At 37.5% G+C, this 21,898-nt stretch overlaps 1 long non-coding RNA gene and 1 pseudogene across 9 annotated transcripts; one reads left to right on the top strand and one right to left on the bottom strand.

The window, feature by feature from the left end:
* Window positions 1-6,556: 6,556 nt before the first annotated feature.
* LOC113351256 lies at window positions 6,557-7,560 on the top strand (annotated as a pseudogene).
* Window positions 7,561-14,729: 7,169 nt separating this feature from the next.
* LOC113347884 lies at window positions 14,730-19,199 on the bottom strand. 9 transcript variants are annotated; one of them, XR_003359305.1, is made up of 10 exons: window positions 19,043-19,199; window positions 18,700-18,957; window positions 18,465-18,490; window positions 17,672-17,725; window positions 17,426-17,528; window positions 17,200-17,294; window positions 17,015-17,069; window positions 16,116-16,237; window positions 15,277-15,888; window positions 14,730-14,855 (listed from the first exon to the last, which is right to left on the bottom strand). It is a non-coding gene; the product is annotated as an uncharacterized LOC113347884 (long non-coding RNA). The 9 variants fall into 9 exon arrangements; XR_003359308.1 differs by lacking the exon at window positions 14,730-14,855 and having other exon boundaries at window positions 15,485-15,615; window positions 15,731-15,888; XR_003359306.1 differs by lacking the exon at window positions 14,730-14,855 and having other exon boundaries at window positions 15,485-15,888; window positions 18,700-18,754; window positions 18,856-18,957.
* Between the last annotated feature and the right edge of the window lie 2,699 nt (window positions 19,200-21,898).

Here is a 21,898-nt window from a genome sequence, read left to right as displayed (position 1 = left end):
ATCCCAGTCGCACCACTATGCCAATGGCAAACCATGCCAGCCACATCTCCGCGCCAAGACATGCCAGCCGCACCACTGTGCCAATGGCAAACCATGCCAGCCACATCTCCGCGCCAAGGCATGCAAACCATGCCAGCCGCACCATTGTGCCAATGGAAAACCATGTCAGCCACATCTCCGCGCCAAGGCATGCCAACCATGCCAGCCGCACCATTGTGCCAATGGCAAACCATGCCAGCCACATCACCGCGCCAAGGCATGCCAACCATGCCAACCGCACCACTGTGACAATGTCAAACATGCCAGCCACATCTCCGCTCCAAGGCATGCCAACCATGTCAGCCACGTCTACCACGCCAAGGCATGACAACCATGCTAGCCGCACCATGCGCCAATGGCATGCCAAACCCTTGGCCCTACCATGCCAAGCCAACCGCACATTTCCTTGGACCCACCATGCTAGCCGCACCATGCGCCAATGGCATGCCAAACCTTTGGCCCCATCATGCCAAGCCAACCGCGTCTTTCCTTGGCCCCAACCATGCTAGCCGCACCATGCGCCAATGGCATGCCAAACCCTTGGCCCCACCATGCCAAGAAAACCGCACCTTGCCTTGGCCCCAACCATGCTAGCCGCACCGTGCGCCAATGGCATGACAAATCCTTGGACCCACCATGCCAAGCCAACCGCGCCTTTCCTTGTCCCCAACCATGCTAGCCGCACCATGCGCCAATGGCATGCCAAACCCTTGGCCCCACCATCCCAAACCAACCGCACCTTGCCTTCGCCCCACCATGCCAAGCCGTCCGTACCAAACCCTTGGCCCCACTATGCCAAGCCATCCGCGCTATTGGCCTTGGCCCCACCATGCCGGCCTTCCCTATGCGGCTACCAAAACGAAGGCGTGCGACGATCAACGACCACCCTTCCATCCTATATGCAAATCCTAGCCGTCCAAGGTCGCCAAACAACGCATGGTAATCTTTGTCCCAAAACCCTAGTTTTGGCCACGCCAAACCGCGCCAAGGCATGCCATGCCACATGTGCCAATCGCATGCCATGCCACATGTGCCAATGGCATGCCAACCACCTTGCCGCGCCATACCATGCCGGTCTTCCCCATGCGACTACCAAAACGAAGGCGTGCGACGATCATCGGACACCCTTCCATACTAGATGCAAATCCTAGCCGTCCGAGGTCGCCAAACAACGCATGGTAAGCTTTGGCCACGCCAAACCGCGCCAAAGCATGCCATGCCAAATGTGCCAATGGCATGCCAACTACCTTGTCGCGCCACACCATGCCGGCCTTCCCTATGCGTCTACCAAAATGAAGGCGTACGACGATCAACGGCCACCCTTCCATCCTAGATGCAGATCCTAGCCGTCCATGGTCGCCAAACAACGCATGGTAACCTTTGGCCCAAAACCCTAGTTTTGTCCACGCCAAACCGCGCAAAGGCATGCCATGCCACATGTGCCAATGGCATTCCAACCACCTTGCCGCGCCATACCATGCCGGCCTTCCCAATGCGGCTACCAAAACGAAGGCGTGCGACTATCAACAACCACCCTTCCATCCTTGATGCAAATCCTAGCCGTCCAAGGTCGCCAAACAACGCATGGTAACTTTTGGCCCAGAAACTAAGTTTTGGCCACGCCAAACCGCGCCAAGGCATGCCATGCCACATGTGTCAATGGCATGCCAACCACATAGTGGGAGCAAAATGAACAAATTCTGAGTTTGTTCATTCCATAGGAACTGCTCTTAGTAGAAAAAATATTCCAAATTTCATTTTAATGGTTTGTCTGATGATGCAGTACAGATTTCACTTTGAGCACTTAGATACCATAGAAGCTTTAAATTATGCTCCATATTTTGAGGCCTTCCCGAGCTTGAATGCAGCCTCATGCAGAAACCTATCCGCTGGTATGGCGAGGTTCCCTCCTTTCTGAGAGATAAAAGTAGGGAAAATTATGATCAGGCCCCACCCATGGGTAACCCATAATATGAGGCCCTTAATTAAAAGAGGTTTAAATTTAGGCCCCAAATTATTAAAAGACCTTGATACCCTTATGCATATTGTCAAGCCCATAATTAAATAAAATTTAAATTTAGGCCCCAAATTATTAAATTCTAGGCCCAAAATTATTAAAACATAGTGTAAACAGAAGTTACACATGCAAATAACATATGTATCCAGAAGTTACACATCCTTATGACATGTGTAGTGCAAAGTTACACTTGTATGTCATGTGTATCTACAAGTTACACATCCATATGCATGTGTAACTTTTTATTACACATGATATATGTATGTGTATCTACAAGTTATTCATCTTAAAATACATGGATTACTTTAATTTTTATTTACAATAATTTGTTCGTTCATCAATTACTACAATTATAGTAATTTGTTGTTTGAACACAATAAACGAATTAAAACACGAGATATGGAAAGCGAAATCCTAGGAATATCCACTATATCCTATAATATAAATCCTCGTGAAGCACCAAAAAATTTCCAATTTGGTCCGGTCAAGGGAATCTGCAAATTCCAGGAAAAAAATATAGTCAAATACCCAACTAGTAATGCATGTAGACCAATAAAAGAAGAGTCAAATACATAAAAAGTATGAGGTTGGAAGCTGGTAGACATCATAAACAGATAATTTAGTCCTATTCCAGGCAACTCCATGCATAACTATAATTGATGTATAAAATGGAACATCAGCAACCCAGGTGTCAAGAAAAAAGTTAGTCCTCAATACATTTCTCTTTTACCAAACTCTTAATCAGTATGTGTAAGTAAAAGTTACACATCTAATTAGCATGTGTAACTAAAAATTACACATCTATTTAGCATGTGTAACAAGGAGTTACACAAGGATCTAACTTGTGTAACTAGAAGTTACACAAGCATCTAACTTGTGTAACTAGAAGTTACACATGCATTTGTCTAGTGTAAGGAGAAGTTACACATGCACGTAGAATGTGTAACTGAAGTTACACATACATATGACTTGTGTACTCGGCAATTACTCAGTCTAATTGTGCATCTCTAACAAAAATTCCATCTGAGTATCAAACTAACATGGTTCAAAGACCTCAGTGTTTATAATAAAAACTATTCAAAGTTTTTATGTCCATCTGAGCATCAGTCTAATTGTGTAACTAGGACTCATCAAACAAACACGATGAAGACAAATTGTAAGAGGGATAAATACCTGAAAGATCTTACTTCACATCTGAATTGCTCCAGTGCACTACCACATAGGTCTTGAGCCAATGACTTCTATACATCAATCTCCTGCCATGCATTAAACAATCTCTATAAATTACACTAGAACCACATGTTCAAACCAAATAACAGAACCCTGTCTGAACAAACATCACATATGTTGAGAATTCAACCAAACTAATACTAAATCATAAAGTGAAAGTACAAAGAATTTCACTTTAAATGAATCTAATACTAAACCCTGCCAGAAGAGAATCTGTAAGTGTTGAGTTACTGTAAAAGAAACATAAAAATATCAGACAAACTAATCACTGCATGCACAAACTAATCTAGATGCAAAAGCAATATTGGCACCCTACAAAAGTCATAAAACAAGCATGCATAATCAGCTAATTAAACACTCATAAAACAAGCATGTATAATCAGCTAGTAGACATGAAAATGCATGTGTCATTTGGAGTTACACATGCATATGAAATGTGTAATTTGGAGTTACACATGCATATGAAATGTGTAATCAACAGTTACACATGTCATATCAGGTGTGGTGGTTGTGGTAGGCACTCCAGCAGCTGCAACCATTTTCAGTATAGCACCAGCCATCACTCTCTAAGCACCATCACCTGCACTGCCTACCACAGCCACCACACCTGTATCTTCCCTGCACCAGTACCACCAACCAGCTGCAAACTAAGAACCACAAGTACCTGCTATTGCACTTCCCTGTCCTAAACATGCATCTAAACCAGCAACTCCAACTGCATCTGCACTTCACCAGGACCACTATGAGCCAGTTTCATTTCCTCTATTCCATGACCACTGTCTTAACTGCAGTTGCACCAGTACCTGTAATGTTAACTCCTAATTAACATATCTATCTGAGCATTATTAACTCAAAACCATCTGATTCTTCAACCAGTGCATACCTGAGTTATTGCCATTCATCCCATAGCTATATCACAGCAATAACAGTACCAACTCATTACAAACCAACGCCAAATCTTTATTTGTACCACTTGCATACTCCTACAGCTCTCTGTCAACTTTCATACTCTGAAATCAACACCTCCATAACCTGTAATTAGAAACAACATCCTGTTCATAACCATTCCCATGCTCATTTCCATCCTCATACCACCTGCAATTCACTTGAGAATTGTATCTTCACCAGCTAAGCTTCAATGCCGTCTACATCAACAAATCCCCTCTATCACGTACAATAAAACCAGAACATTAAACAAACTGCACAAAAATAAATAAAGCAGTTAATCAAAAATTAGAACCCTAAATTACACAGGTATATGACTAGTGTAAATAAGAGTTACACATTCATATGAATTATGTAACTAGGAGTTACACATCCATATATTAAGGTTTACAGGGCTAATACCAACGAAGAATAAGAAATACATGCACGACCGGGCTTAGTTGTCGCAGAATTGTTTCCCTTGGGAAGCTCTATAAGCTTAATGAGACATATCTTACACCATAAAAAACGTAAACATTAACACCATCTCTCTCCCTATCTTCTATTACCCTGCGAATACCACCACTAGATTCAAATAAAACCACCCTCTCTGAAATTAACATAACCATCACCGTCAGTTGCTTCAACAACTACACAGACACAAACACTCAACGCCATATTCAATATGTAGTCACCAAAAGATTTAAATGTAAAACAAATATAATATGTTGCAACTAGTTACATCCTATGTTACTGTAACATCATTTATAACCAAAATAGACAGACAATAGTAGTATGTTAAACCATTCTTATCTCCTATGCGATACAAATCCTCATATTCAACCAAAATACTGAAAAAAATTGCACAAACAAATTTTTTTTGAGCAGCACAAACCTCATCTGAATATTGTTTCCCTTTATTTTATCCTCTCAACAATGAAGATATAAAACGTGATAAGAAAATGATAATTAAAATAAAACAAATTCTGCTTCTGAAAGCGTCGTGCTGTATCCTTCAATCATCAAGGATACATCCAAAAATTTAAAATTACAGTGCACGTGTTTGTGAGCTTTTACGTAATCCCATTGATAGCTTTTGTTGATTGGATTTTCCTACAAAAAATATGATACTTTACTAACATAGTAACACCTCAAGAATACAATTGTGGACCTTGTGGTGAACCAATGCATGATATTCTCATCTACAGTAAGTTCTCACTTCCCACATTAATAATCAAACGTTGTAATTTAAATTTGTACAAGCAAATGCCTCTCCATTATATTACAATGACAATCTAGTGCCTTCCTATACACTCAACTTAATGCAAACAGTATTCACATGTATGAACACAACCTTGTCTAATGAAAATAAAAACGATTTACTTACCCAATTCTGAAATTTCTGATCTAACAACACTATCAGATTCTTCTCCAACAACAGTAGCTCTGCTATAAACATTTGAAAGATAAAATTTCAATTAGACACTATATTCATTTATTGAAACCGTATCTCGTTTTGTTATATATTAAACAACTAAAGCATAAATCGAACAAAATTAAGGTCTGATAATCTCAAAAAAAACAGACGAGATTTGATCGATATTATAAAGGTAACACAGATTAAGTATCTGTGGTTTCGAATCTCATAGCGTTTTTAAATCGTAGCTAAGAATAGATATAGAAATTTTGTTCAAGATTCTTAAAAAAAATATTATATTAAATCAACAAGAATGAGTAAATGATTGTCAATCTTATCTCTGATTTTGAATCAAACAATCTATACGAAAAGAATTCGAAGATTTAGGTTTTGAAAACCTTAAAAATTGTTTTCTGAAACTTATTTTCCAAATTGAATAGCTAGAATCTCTTAATCAAATTGATATGATAGGAAAAGAACAAACTTATCTTTAAATCTCTCTGTTAATGAATCCTCAGATCCAAGTGTTGATAACGAATTTGATCGACTTTTCGGCATCTGATTTTGATGGATAAAAATTATCAATAGATATAGAAGCAGAAATTGATCAATCTAATCGCTTTCCATAAACATCATCAGTACATATAGAAGCAGATATTGATGTAGCTGTTCGTTTTTCGGCAGCCAACAATGACATGATCTGAAAACCCTAAAAAATAAGATAGAAAATCAGAAAGAAAATTAAAATGAAAATGAAAACCCAAAATTGTTTAGGCTACTTTATACCACGGGGTATTTTAGCCATTATAAAAATATTGAAACTGAAAGTCTTATTGGGAAGCCCAGAAATCTAAAGTTTTGGGTCTAAAAATATCAAAATGTGAAAGAATGGAGTTGGTAGTGAAGGATCCATTTTATGGGGTTTATATATGGTGAACCCATCTAGTCGGGGGGTTATAGTAGGTAGAGCTGTCAATTAGTAACCCGGCCCGCAGGTCAGCCCTAGCTTGGCTTGTTTCAACCCGGCCCGGCTGGGCTTGTTTCCTAAACGGGCCGGGTTAGGTCTGTTATATCTGACCCTAATAGAAAACAAGCCGGGCTAGGTCTAACCCGTGGGTTACCAGCCAACCCGTGGGAGCTACTCATTATAGGTGCTGCGAGATCAATCTTATCTCTAGATTCCTTGTTTTATTTGATCAAGAAAAGAACTATGGTGGATAATAGATAGAGATAAACAAATCATCATTTAGTTAGCTTAGGTTTTACTAAATGGGAATGAAATCTCATCAGGGAAGAATGTAAAGAGCCCTGTTTCTGATTTGTTGTAGATTAGTGAAAGATTTGGTTGGGATAATGATGATAAGATAGGTTGGAGTAAGATTAATTTTGAGTTGCTTGGTACTTCTAAAACTGGAAGAATACCCAGAAAAGCCATTTCTTCTTCTTCTGTTTCTGATGAAGATTCAAAGGGTTTTAGGAAGAAGAAATTTGGGGGTTTGAGTAATAACAGAGGGTCTTCTGGGGTTGAAACAGAGGATGTAATGATGGGTTATGGAAGTGGAGCTAGTAGAGAAGAGAGGAGAGAAAAGCAGAGATTAAAAAGAGGGTTAGAATTGCGCAAAGTGAAGTTAGATTTTGTTGCAAACAAGAAAAAAGAGATTTATCAGCATCAGCATCGTCTTGATCGAGATAACGATGACGATCTAATGGCGACAGTGGAGAAACCTGCGTCTAGTCCATTTCCAGGGCGTGAGAATCTACTAAAGAAATTATTAAATAGACAGAAAATTTTGTAGTCACAATGTGTTTGATGAAATGCATCACAGAAATAATGTTGTTATACTATTATCCATTCTATTTGATGAATGCCTGACTGGACTTCTTTCTGTAATTTTAGCTAGGTATGCATCTTAACTGGAATGTCTAAATTTACCTGCTCACCATATATCCAATACTTTTATATGTAATATTTCAATGTTTCTCTTCATTTTTTATTTGTAATTATGTTTTCAGAGGTGTCCAAGTGGTGGAAGATGTGCTGACATCTGGACTGCCGGCCAAGCTTATGTGGTATCTTCGTCTCCAGGTTCTTGGGGAGATGAATATAAGTAAAAAAGAAGTTGGGTATCCAACAGAGAATAAAATTGTGGCTTGTATACGAGGGAGAGAAGATGTCCAGAGAAGGATCAGGCAAGTCTTAGATGCCACTCCTTTAGAGAGTCGAAAAATTGGTGATATTGGTTTAGTATATGATCAAACTGTCGAAAGGGGTTTTAATAAGACCCAAGTTCATGAAGACGAATGCTGGAATGATGACAGAGAGTTAATGCAATCTGGAAAATTGGCTGCTGAAGCCTTTTGTCACTACCCGACAGATGAAGATATCGGTGAGGAGGCCCTGAACGAACAAGAGTTTATCACATCGGATAGAAATTTTATATCAAGAGAAGATGTCGTTTACATTTGTCGTAATAAGGCTTCCACATGGGTAGCTTACACAAAATCCTGCACCCTAGCAAAGCACATACAAACTGTACAAATAATAAAAACAAAACATCAAGCACATACAAGCCACCCCATTTTTACAAGCCAACCCGCAACCCGTCAGAGCCAACCCGTCTAGGGCTATGGTTGGGATTTTGGGCTTGTACATGAACAGTACTAGGGCTAGGGATAACCCTAACCCGTCCATGGCTTGTCAAGCTAGGGACGGGTTGACCCTAGCTTGCCCCGTTGACAGCTCTAATAGTAGGTTTCACTTGGGAGTATTTAGTTTTGAGAATGACACTAGTTGGGAAATTCTAGCAACGGGAATTAGGCGCAAGCCCAAAAAAAATAATATTCTCATTGTCAGGCCCACAATTAATTTTTAGTTCCGTCACACCCATAATTATATAAAATTATTAAAATTGTCTGCATGACGGATTATGCATGACGGGTTATGCCTCAGGGGTATAATTGGCAACGCAACTTGGATATAACATATCTAAAAACCGCGCCTTGAAATTTTACAGATTTTATATCGTTGGAAATCTTTGAAAGAGAGCTACGCAACGAGTACACACAACAATATCAAAATTTTAATTTTTACGAAAAAATCGGAGGTGATCATCATTTTAAGCAAATTTTGGAAAACTGACTACATAACCATTATGCAACCACCAAAAAAGATGCATAACACGTTCTGCAGACGCATAACGAAGTATGCAACCATTTTCTTGACTGCATAACAAATTATGCCTCTGCATAATAAAGTTATGCATGTATAACAAGTTATGTAACCATTGTTTTGGTTGGTTTTAGTGCGTACATAAAAATTTGATGCGTAATGCATTATACATTCATATTTACGGATGCATATCAGGTTATGCGTCTATTTTCTCGATGTATAAAAGATTGTGCAACAATTTTATCGATGCATTATGCAGTCATATTCTCGGATGCATTATGCATTAGCCTTAAATAAGACATCGATCAAAACATTCTCTGCTATTCTCAAAATTCAAAGCAAAATATTACTAAAATATAATTATGATTCAAGTATATCAGCAATTATTCACCAATCCAGCTAGTTCCTATTCCAAGTAGTTGAGACAGAGAAATACTGCATCCAAAAACTAATAAGGGTGATGGAGAGAGGGAGTTTATACCATGATGTAGATAATACAAGAGAATAAGATTGTACGAAATCGACCAAGAACAGAATTAACGAAGAGTGTGTTGGAATATTTTCAACACCGCTTACCAAAGGGGGGTCCTGGGGGGCATCGCCCCCCAGGCTGTGGTCGACCTGACAGGTCAGGTCGTGGGGGTCCAGGGGAGACCCATTTACGAAAAGTCTACCAAGTTCAGTGGTTTCAATAAAAAGGAAAGAAATGGGACTAAGGTCTGTGAAGGAAGTTTGATCTCCCATAGCAGAAACCCAACCTATGTTTTGAAAAGGATAAACAAGGTTCAATGTGGTACCAACAAGTTATGGAAGTAGATTATGGAGCACAATATAAAAACTTCCCATTTCTTATTAGTGCTGGTTTCTGCAAGAAAATAGGATGGATGTAAATCCTTAATGAGTCTATGATTAGTAAAAGGTGTATCGCAGAAACACCTTCGAGACTTACCTATATGAGTATGGAAATAAGGCCGTTTCCTAAGAGAAGAAGACCGTTCTCTAAAGAAGACTCATGAACAAGGATATAAGCACATGGCCATTAACGTGCTTGGCTACAGAACACATGATTTTATGAAATCAATATGTGTGGAGACTCCGGTTTTATCATAAGGGGTACTTGGTTCAGGACTGGTTTCACCATAGAACCTCGATAAGGCTTTGAGTTTCTTACACTAAGTGAAGGTTCAAATCCAAAAGATACCTATCATTTATGTGTTGATTTCAACGATGATGCTTAGTCTCAATTGTGCTTGAACTACGTTGGCTTGATCCCACTCGGGTACGTAGGCAGTCACTTCGGTGATGCAGTCACTCTGATTTAAAAGTTTTAACTTTGTTTTATGGTTTTTGAAAATAGGGGGAGAATGTTGGAATATTTTCAACACCGCTTACCAAAGGGGGGTCCTGGGGGGCATCGCCCCCCAGGCTGTGGTCGACCTGACAGGTCAGGTCGTGGGGGTCCAGGGGAGACCCATTTACGAAAAGTCTACCAAGTTCAGTGGTTTCAATAAAAAGGAAAGAAATGGGACTAAGGTCTGTGAAGGAAGTTTGATCTCCCATAGCAGAAACCCAACCTATGTTTTGAAAAGGATAAACAAGGTTCAATGTGGTACCAACAAGTTATGGAAGTAGATTATGGAGCACAATATAAAAACTTCCCATTTCTTATTAGTGCTGGTTTCTGCAAGAAAATAGGATGGATGTAAATCCTTAATGAGTCTATGATTAGTAAAAGGTGTATCGCAGAAACACCTTCGAGACTTACCTATATGAGTATGGAAATAAGGCCGTTTCCTAAGAGAAGAAGACCGTTCTCTAAAGAAGACTCATGAACAAGGATATAAGCACATGGCCATTAACGTGCTTGGCTACAGAACACATGATTTTATGAAATCAATATGTGTGGAGACTCCGGTTTTATCATAAGGGGTACTTGGTTCAGGACTGGTTTCACCATAGAACCTCGATAAGGCTTTGAGTTTCTTACACTAAGTGAAGGTTCAAATCCAAAAGATACCTATCATTTATGTGTTGATTTCAACGATGATGCTTAGTCTCAATTGTGCTTGAACTACGTTGGCTTGATCCCACTCGGGTACGTAGGCAGTCACTTCGGTGATGCAGTCACTCTGATTTAAAAGTTTTAACTTTGTTTTATGGTTTTTGAAAATAGGGGGAGAATGTTGGAATATTTTCAACACCGCTTACCAAAGGGGGGTCCTGGGGGGCATCGCCCCCCAGGCTGTGGTCGACCTGACGGTTTTATTTGGCCGATAAAAGCCTGTTCGAAAATTTCGAATCCAAAAGACACCATTGATGTCTGTTGATGAAGGAACCCGACGTTTCGTGAATAGAAACCTGTTGGCGAATAAAAACCTATTCCCAACAGGTGCAAAACCCTTTATAAATAGCTTCTCCCAGTTTCGTTTAAACATATAAGAAAAATCAATCTGTTTTCTCTGTTTCAAAAAGCATCATCAGAAATCAGAAATCTCTTTGTGTGTTCTTGATTGAATCAAGGGGTACAAACCTTGAATTCAGTTTTCGTTGCAGGGCTTTCATTGTATCCTGAAGGCAATATTTCGCATACCTGTTGTAATCGCCAATTGTTATTGGGAGGGTAGAAATATTTGTCTAAAAGAAATTTATACAAGCCTTGAAAGTTTTGGAGTGCAACACTTTCTTCTCTGATTCATTCATCCTTTGTGAAACCCAATTTTTTCCAACAGAGTGAAGAGTGGAACCATCCATGTAATTCCAGCCAAAATGTTGATATTTTGTGTTGCAGCAAGAGTTGAAGAGTTGATGTCGGCAATAGAAATTAGAGTCAAGAGAGAAGCAGATTTCCATCCTCCAAATTTTGATCTATCAAACACTTTATGTCCTTTGTAATCCACAACACCTTCAACAAAATCACTACTACTACTGCTGCTGTTTTTTTCAATTCCATGACTATTTGTATTGTTGTTATTAGTGAGTAATGGGACTTCATTCTCGTTGCCATCAACACTCTTAACAGAACTTAAAACCTCCATGATAACTCTCTCTGGTTTTTTGCGGGTGTATCAGGGATGAAGTTTGGTAGAGACGAAAAATCTTATAAGAGTGTTTATATACGGAAACCTTAGGTTAATCAAAATACAAAGATGTTGAGATTTACCTGTGAATTGAAGCTCCAATGAATAACTGAGACGAAAGCAGTAAGGAGATAAGAATCGGAGAAGACGAAGAAAAAAGACCGAAACCTAATTTCAGAAACTATGGGTTTGGGAGATATTTTGTTGTAGAAAATGGATGCGCCGCCTATGTTTTTTTGAGCGTGGGTTTCATAGTGTCCAAAATCTGGAAAATGGGTGTGGCTGTAGTTTTCACCTCTAGCAATGGTACCCCACCTAATTGTGAGTATATCTATAAGAGTTTTCTGGTGGAGTGCGAAGGTAATCTCATATGTGTGTTACTAGGTCGATTAGGAAAATGGGTTCGTGTTTTTATATTGAACAAGAATGAAATGGTGTGGGTTGAAGTTAAGTATTTGGGGAGGCATATGTTGTTTACTAGCCATACATCCAATATCTCTGCAGTTGCTCCAACTAGGAAAATGGAGAATAAAATCTACTTTCCGAGGTTGCATGCGGATAGGATTTTATTTTATTCTCTTGATACAGGCTTGTACCATTGTCTTGGGTGTAAGCATTCTGCTAAAGATTACGGTAATTCGACGGAGTACTTAATTTGCAGTTGGATTGAACCTAATTGTTATGAGACGACGACTCTTGACTAGTGTAACATTTAGAAAAGTTAATTTATTTATTTGTATGTATTCTGCAGAGTAATGTAGTTGACATACTTCATATTTATGCAGCGGCTCAAACTTACCACAAGTCTTGTTTCCAACACTAATCTATGGTTACTTTTCTTATTGGTGGTGCTATTCATTTCCCTATTCTTTTCCTTCCAATCAAATTCCACATCTGGGAACATGGTGAATCCCATCTAAACCAAAATGCGAATAAAATTCCAGAAATGTGGTTTAAAAGGGAAGGAACATTATAGGGAGGTGGAGAATAGGGAGAATAGCATTTCTGTTTTCCTACCTAGTACAGTCACCAAGGGAGATGTAAAATTATTTATTTTTGAAACATTCAAAGAGTTGTTTCTAGGTGGTTACTCCCTACATAAGTTGACTAGCAGGTATTCCATTTTATATTGTTCCATAAGTTGATTTTCATAGGAATTAAGAGTAAAAATTAAAGTAGAGTTGTATTATAATGATATTTGTTTAATGTAAGCTATTAGGTTTTGTGTCCATGCTACGCATCGGACGGACTCGAAAACTATCATTTATTTATTTTTTATATTTTTATTTTTAACTATATTTTTAGTTTGTTGTGATGTGGTTTTGTCTTGCCCCGTCCCCATGCATTTTTGATTTGATATGGTTCGGCTTCGCCTCGTCCTGTCCCGATGCATGTTTTGGATTTCTAATTTGATGTTTCTCGGCTACGCGTCGCCGCGTCCAAATACATGCTTAAAATTTCTGATTTGGTGTGGCTTGGTTTCGTCTCACCCTGCCCCAATGCATGCTTAGCTTTTTGATTTGGTGCGACACCTCGTCCAGTCCCAATGCATGCTTGGCTTGGCTTCTCCTCGCCCCGTCCCGATGCATGCTTAGGAATTTTATTTGGTGAGGCCGAGCATCTTTTTCTTTTAACCATATTTTTGATCTGGTGTGATGTGTCTTCGCCTCGCCTGTCGTGCATTTTTGATTTGATGCATGCTTAGGATTTTTGATTTTGTGTGGCTCCGCTTCGCCTCGCTCCGTCCAGTAGCATACTTAGGATTTTTGATTTAGTATGGCTCGGCTTCACCTAGCCATGTCCCGGTACATGCTTAGGATTTTTGATTAACAAAAAAAATAATTTTTATTAGGTGTTTCATCAAACAATTGGCATGCTAGATTTGTGCTCGTACTACGTACCGGTAGGTGGTGCATAGTTACTTGCTTCTGTTATCCGTCTATTATTTATTATGAGGAATTTCATTCCTCGGTTCATGTTGGATGGGGCCTTAACAACAGTTGCAGAGATATGGACGTTTCACTAAGCACGGGAGCAACATGGAGAATTTAGTAGGACTAAGCATCATAATATCAACTGTACCTCTTTTAGTCTTTATCTTATCATTTTGGGAACAGATGTATGCTTCAATACAAAAAAACAAATGAAAAAGAAGAGGAATTTCATTGCTTTTTTTTTTTTGGTAATCACAGTTGCTCTGTCTATATCATATACAACTCCACTCGATTCAACTCTCAACTCGATTCAGTTAAAACTTGGAAAATCATTATTTTCAGATTAGGTCATTATACTCTTTGTTGATTAGAAGCTTGGCTGCTTCAGAAGAAAAAAAAAAACTTGGCCTTATTCTGCAAGTTTCTCAACTCATCATTTTGATGTTAATTCTTTGTTTTTGAAAGAAAAAAACTGAGATCAAATTTGGGATTTCAAACGTGTACTATCCTGTGTTGTGATTTAGGGTCTTTGTGATGTACAAAATCTACCATTGCTACCATTTATACACATTTCAAATTTGGGATTTCAAATGTGTACTATCCTATGTTGTGATTTAAGGTCTTTACTATCCTCCTTCAGTAGCAGTAGCCAACATTCTTACTAAATATATGGAATTCATTTTTTTAAAATTCACCGGTGCCAATAACAACAGTACACGACTTGTCCCATCTTCACTTGCTTGAAACATTTTCAGTCCATGATTCATTCATCACCGGAATCTTCAAGTTCTATCTTCCTTCTCGAATGTAATCTAAATTAACCACCAACATATTATTACAAATTAGCAAACTTAAAATTTTCATTATAACTTTTGGTATATTTCAACTTGATATATCAGACAAAAAATAGGAAATCCTGGTGTTTTTATCAACTAAATTTGGAAACAAAATAGAAATATTAGAATGCAGAGGCGATGGTAATGTTATAGAGCTGACAAATTGGTGGGAGACTTCAAGGTGATGCTGCATCGTTCCTCGGTTCGAGGAGCTTCAAGAACAAGAATCTAAAATCACCAATCTATTAAACAAATAAACTGTACCCATACAACAAACATGAGCTAATAAATTTGCTATCAATCAAATATATTACATAGACATTTTCTATCGGTCAGATTAAGACCTCAAATTATTTTGGCTTTCCCAATAGAGTTTTGTTGGGAAAACTCTATTGGTTCAGTGAAAAACAAAAGCAGCATGTAATCTGGTCATTCAGGCATATAAAACATTGTCCTCCCATGAACATCAGCAAAAGAGCAACATTATACACAATTATATCAAAATATAATAACATTAAGCTTAAATACAACTCAACTGCGCAAGAACAAAAATATTCAACAAATCAATTAGAAGAATCTCAATTTACTTACCAACTTATTGAAAAATATGCTTGTTTCTAGTTAATCTTTTACCTCAAGTCTGTAGACAAAAGAACCTTGTTGCACCAGCATGTAAGAAAAGATTTGGCTATTATATTAATTTCCTCTCCAAATTGCATAGAAATTCTCTCTTTTGGTGCCATGTCATTCCTATTTTGTTTCCATATTACCTGCAAATATTTGATTCCATCAGCATTTGATGTAGTCCAATTATCGCCGTCAGTCACCATTATGGGCGTAATTTTCGTATATGATTTAAGGAATGAAATACTTTCTCTGCTTCTGGTTTTACATAATCTGTTGCAGCAAAAGCTAACATATAAGACGAACTATACTCGTTGATTTAGTATCTACCGTTTGCGATCATGCCAGCTGCGAGAAAAGATGAGCCATAGGGATGGCAAACAACAAACGAATTAGTTAAAACCTTATACATGATCAATTTCATTCTCTTAGTGCTCATTCAGGGTGCACATGAGTTGACAACCTGATGTCCCTCTCCACTTCAAGTCATAAATCCAGATGGTCATCCGGGAAAAAAAGAAAGAAAGAAAAACACGACCAATCTGAGGTCTTATCTTCAATTCTGATGATGCACTCCCTTGTCAGTAACTTTTGATGATCCCACCCATTCCAGTCTTGTGCCTTAAAGCGTAAAGGTAGAGTTCAAAATCAGTAACCCATACCTAGGGGTGAAAAATAAAATACTGAATAGCAAAAATCTATTTCTGATGGAGTAGTTCACTACTGTGACTTCTAAACTTTTCAAAATAGTCGAGAAAATAATTCCCTATAACTCTAATTTCTTATCCCAAATCCAAAAATATAAAATCATCTCATTAACTCTAATTTTAATTTTTTTACGTACTTACCTCTTCTGAAAACCCAAGCTTGATTTTACTCGATCAAGATCAGCTCTAATAAACAAAACAATCTTCTTTCTTGTTTCTGGTTCACAACCCAAAACCTCTAATTTACTCTTCTTAGCCCTAACCTGTACCCCAAACCAAAATGATCTCAGATAGAGAAACTCAATAAAAATAAGCATAATGAAAAATAAGCATAATTAATTAGTGTTTACAAACTTAAAAACTCATTATGGAAGCTTAATTGAATCAATAAAAATAAGAATAATGAAAAACCCTACCTGCAACCTTCCCTGATTAATGAAACTCAAAAAGAAAAACCCTACAGAGAGACGTAATAAATTTTTTTTGAAGCTTAGAGACGTAATAACGGATATCAAGAACAGAGTCGAATACAGTAGAAGGAATGTCCAATAGTGAAACAATAGTAACACAATCTTTTCGGGAAACAAATCTTAGCCAAAATCGGAGAGAATACATTCAAATTTCAAAACTAATTAAAATAGCCTTAAGCAGTATGGTATATCAGCATAAAAAAAAAAAAACTCCAGCACCATGAAATAAAAGACTCCATAAAGACACCATCGTTGATGATGTTGTTGAGAAATCAACCAAATTTCAGATGATAGCATTTAAGCAATACCAAAATTTCAGTGAAAAACACGATTCTTAGCCAAAATCGTACTTGCAAAATAAAACAAAACAAAAAATAATTACAGAGTAACGGAGAAAGGTAACAGAGGGAGGAAGAGAATAGAGTTGGGGTATAGAGAATAGAGACGTCTAAAAAAATTTCCCATAACAGAGAAGGAGAACTGAGAGAGAAGAAGATGAGAATACAGTAAAGAACATGAGAAACGGCTAACACGAATATGAAGACGTGTAGAAATCGGGTTAGGGTTTACCAGTAAAAAGATCCTCATGATATGCAAAGAAAATGGTATCATCACTACGACAAACCTATAAAACACAGGATTTTTGAATGTATGAGCAATTCAGAAAAAAAAAAAGACTAACATCCTAGCATTGTCAGTAAAAAAAATCAATTCTTAATTGATGAGTGTAAAAAATTAGTGTACAAAATGCTTACCTGCACTTGTCTAATCCGTACCAGCTGAAAGACCATTGAGCATTGCCACCCCTTTGATGATTCGATACCGTAATAGCAGCACTATGTCCAATACTCTAAGAAACACAGTATTTTTGAATGTATGAGTAATTTGGAAAAAAAAAACAGACTAACATCTTAGCATTGTCAGTAAAAAAAATCAATTATTAATTGATGAGTGTAAAAAATTAGTGTACAAAATGCTTACCTGCACTTGTCTAATCCGTACCAGCTGACAGACCACTGAGCATTGCCACCCCTTTGATGATTCAATACCGTAATAGCAGCACTATGTCCAATACTCTAAGAATCTGTATGAAATTAATATATGTGCATTAAAAAAGACTATCACATAGACACATATATTACCATAATTCACACTTTAGATAGCCTTCAAACCAAAACATATGCAATTGACTGAATCATAATTTTGCTCAAGTGTAGAAATCACTACCTTTTATTGATTTAGTACCGTAAGGCCTACGATCTTTCTGTTACTGCACAGCTGCTACATGAAAGAATGACAGCAAATTAGGGATAGTCGTGACAACTTAGAAAAACTGTAAAGCACAGCTACAATTTACAGCACCGTGTCCGTAAGCCAATTCAAGTGATTCATGCAAACATGTCAAATACTAATTAAACCGTTAACTTAAACCATCACGGGATTTACATCCTTGCAGACATCAAACCATCCTTGGAGTTATCAAACCATCCTTGATAATCTGTTTCTCGGCGGAATTTACACTCAACACTCAATGACAAAACATATAATTTAGTCAAGCTACATTCTCCGTGAAGTAAATTTTGTATGTCTGTAAGTCCCTGCAATCAATGCCGCTGCAGAGTCATTTTCTTTTGTTTATAATCTGGATTAAGCAAGATATTTGTTGACTGAATATCACTAAGTGTAATCCGATAACTGAAAACTATGAGCATCAGGTTTGCGAATTAAGATCAAAGTGTTAAACAACAATCCATCAATAATAATTCCACCGCAACATTATCATCACTATACAGCAAGCACAGGCTATTTAAATCCGACAACAGAACAACCAAACATGGGTACCAGTGTTTATTTAGAAAATTTATCTGAGATAGATGCTAGCTCTTTCTCACCATGTCTCATTGTCTCTCTATAGAACAATAGAAATCCTGAGATTAAACCCTAATCAAATCAGCAAGATCTTGAGCTACAATCTCAAGATCGAAAGCAACAGAGGATAGAAAAAAAATCAAATTCATACCTGGTTAAGAGTTCTCGTTTGTGTACCTGTTGAGAACGAAAGAGAACAGGGAAAGGAAAGATGAATTAAAATTACAGTCAAAATCCTAGAATTGACGACGTAATTCGTTATCTCAATTAAAACCCTTTCAATCAAAGCCCCCAAATTTCAATTTACAGTCAAAACCCTAGAATTCGACATCAATTTACAGCCAAAATAAACAATAGAAATATTCGAAAAAATTATCGAAATTTACCGTAACCACTGCCATGTTCTTGAATCTCCTGGATAATTTTGATGCTTTTACATGTCTTGGATTTCATGGAAAATTATTTTGTTTTTTAGCCGTGAAAAAAACAGATAGCTATTGTATGATTAAACGATGAAAAGAATTAATCGGACACAGCTTTACCAGGAAACCATCGATCCGACGGACGACCAAGTACTTGTAACAGAATCCACGGTTTAAAAGTTAATAATTTCTTGGCAACGGTAGAATGCTGAGCTTTAAACCCTAAAAAGCAAACTTAAATTAGCTTCAACAGATAAAAAACCTTGGTTAATCAAAATAATCGGTTAGGATGAGATAGATGTGATACCTGAAGGTAAATCAACGAAGAAAAAGAGAGAATACCAGTTAGGGGTTCGATAGGAGAACACCGAGATGAAGAGGGACGGAAATAATTTTAGGGTTAGGTGTTTTTTTTTTTGTTTTTTTTGTTAATTTCGTCAGGAAAAAAAGGATTGAATCCCATGACTAATAGGGTCTCGCTAAGTGTCCGGGTTTAAAGTGAGAATTCTTTTCTAAACGACTTTGTCCCTCCTTTCCGAGCGATCGTGGGAATTCAACGATAACACTCACCGTTCAACGTGGAGCGAGACCAGAGTTAGGATTTTAAAAGAATTATATTAATTAGCCTACCCTTTATTTATTCACCACTTGCCCAATAATGCCGAGTAAAATATTTGGTTATCATTAATTTTCTAGTTTCACCTATCTTTTACACGTATGTGTGCATGCCAAGTGAAATAAATTAATTGATAGACCAAAAATATTTTTCTATCAACTCGAAACTATGGTAAAAATATTTTAGTTTCTTATTTTAATATTATGTTATGTACGGATCAAAATCAAAATATATTTTACATGTATATACACAACATGGTTAAATAGACGAGTAAAAATTAGTATGGGTGAAATGGACACTAAGAAAAATAGTAAGGATGAAACTGGATTCATCCTGACTTAAACTTAAAAAATAGTAAGGATGAAACTTGATGCATCCTGATATAAATTAAAAATAAGAAAAAGTATTTAAAAAATGGGTACGATGAAGCTGTTTACATCCTGGATATTTTTTCATTTTTGTCCATTTAAACAGTATCAAAATCTAAATGTTCTTTTCACCCAGGAATTGTTGATTTTGGTCTTTTTAACCAATTTTGTGATGATAAAACGGTATGCATATTAATATCCATGATGGTTTACTTGAGAAAAAAAATGATAATGCGAAAGTAAACGCTAGCTAGAAGGCATTAAAAGGACATAGTGAACATAGCTGGATCCCCTAAAAATACAAAGAAATTGCAGGATCAAAGATACTGCAATCAAATTAATCAAACTTGAAAAACCATGGGAAAAGTTCAATTCAGTCTCTCTCCGGCCTGCTTTCGTCGGTTTTGTGCTTTTTCTGATGGTTCTCCACTTCAGGTAAACGATAGTCAGTTTTTCTTTAGTTTCTCGTTTTGATGGTTCTCCACTTTGGCCAACTTTTTGTCAGGTGTAAATAATTAGAGATAATAAAAACGGATCTCTTTGTCTAATACTACACATTACATGTTTATATATACACAACACAGGGATATTAGTTCGACTGCGCCCTCATCAGGTCCAGTTTGCGGTTTTGGGGAACTGAAAAGTATCAAAGGTTTAACTTCATGCGATTATTGTGACGATTTCTATAACGCATATGCTAGTGGCTTTGGTTCTCTGGATTGCAGTAACGATAATTTTGTTGCTAGATCTCTTGAGTTACCAATAGTGTGCACGTGTTGTGAATGAAGCAACACCACCACAAGCGTCCGTGATGAACTGCAAGAATGATGTTTGATCGACATATTGTTGGCAATCTTGTGTATAAACGGCAATAAAACAAACAAAGAAGAAGAAATATGTAAACCCAATTAAACAAAATCAAAGTCGAGGCAGGGATTATATCCTCTAACCTTAAGACAGATTCACCTCGCATTGGTGCTTACGGATTATCGATGTCTGTCTCCCAGGATACAACGATTATCTTCTCGATGTAGTAGCACTCCAAATTTCGAGAAACGGCGAACCGAACTTAAAATGACGAACTCTCTCTTTAACACAAACTAAATTGATGATTTTAGAATGCAATAGGATGATAATTAGGTTTCTAATTCCTTCTTTCTAAGTGTGTGCAGAGTTTATATAGAAATTAGTAGTACCTCTTCATGAAGAATCACGATGCTTCAAATACCTCTTCGAAGAGTCATGATCCTTCAAGGATTTCTCAAGCGATGCGTCTCTTGAATTCCAAACTGAATTATGTTTGGGTCTTAGGTTTCGTTTAGTTTCAAACTTGAAACCGAAACTGACTTATCTTAATGGACGTCCCAAATTAGGCCATGGATTTTTCATTCATATACGAGAAACTTGTATTCAATTTTCCAACAATCCCCCACATGAATGAAAATTCACTCACTAGCAATGCAAATGAAAATGCAGACAGACATTAAAGAGAGTTCAAACGAAAATAAATTGCATGGGGATAGGTAGCTTTCCCCTTGAACCTTCCTTAGTGAATAGCTATCGGGCATACTACTGGGTCAGTGTGCCAGGGGGCTTTGAAGTGTCAGTTTTTGAGTGTAAACCAAGACAATAACTATCACACAATTTATTTCCTCACCAAGTTGGTTCTCATGGTTGTGTTCATTTCGGCCCTGAACAATTTCCGGAATTCATGAAGTGCTTTTAGATGAACCTAGCCTATCAAAGGTTTTCACGGAAGCTGCCACACTTCTCACTTCATATAGGTGATTTCCTATTTAAGAGTAATCCTTCCATACCCTATTTGGAATTTCCAAATCTTAGGAATCATTAAAAGCAATGCTTATCCTTAACTACGCGACAGGTTGCACTGTTTCATCATAGGAATGGGAAGAAACATATCTAGAGGTTATGTTCCCCAGTGCTTCATGTGTGAATCGTTCTTAATTTTTGTTGTCCCGTTGAACCTAGATCTTGGGATCTCCAGTCAACTAGGTTGGGTTTCCCTTAATACGATTCGTTACCTGTAGGCTTTAAGCCCATTCCCCTCAATGATGCAATTATAAGCTCTTTGGAATTCGTATCCCTTATCGACTTGATACAATTTTCAAACACTATTTCTTTTAGATGCACGTATTTTAGAGCAATTGCGTTATGATCT

The sequence above is a fragment of the Papaver somniferum genome, chromosome 2 (assembly GCF_003573695.1).
Source record: "Papaver somniferum cultivar HN1 chromosome 2, ASM357369v1, whole genome shotgun sequence".
In the NCBI taxonomy this organism is placed as follows: domain Eukaryota; kingdom Viridiplantae; phylum Streptophyta; class Magnoliopsida; order Ranunculales; family Papaveraceae; genus Papaver; species Papaver somniferum.
Note: the sequence above shows the minus strand (reverse complement) of the source record. Positions and strands in the feature narration are given on the sequence as shown.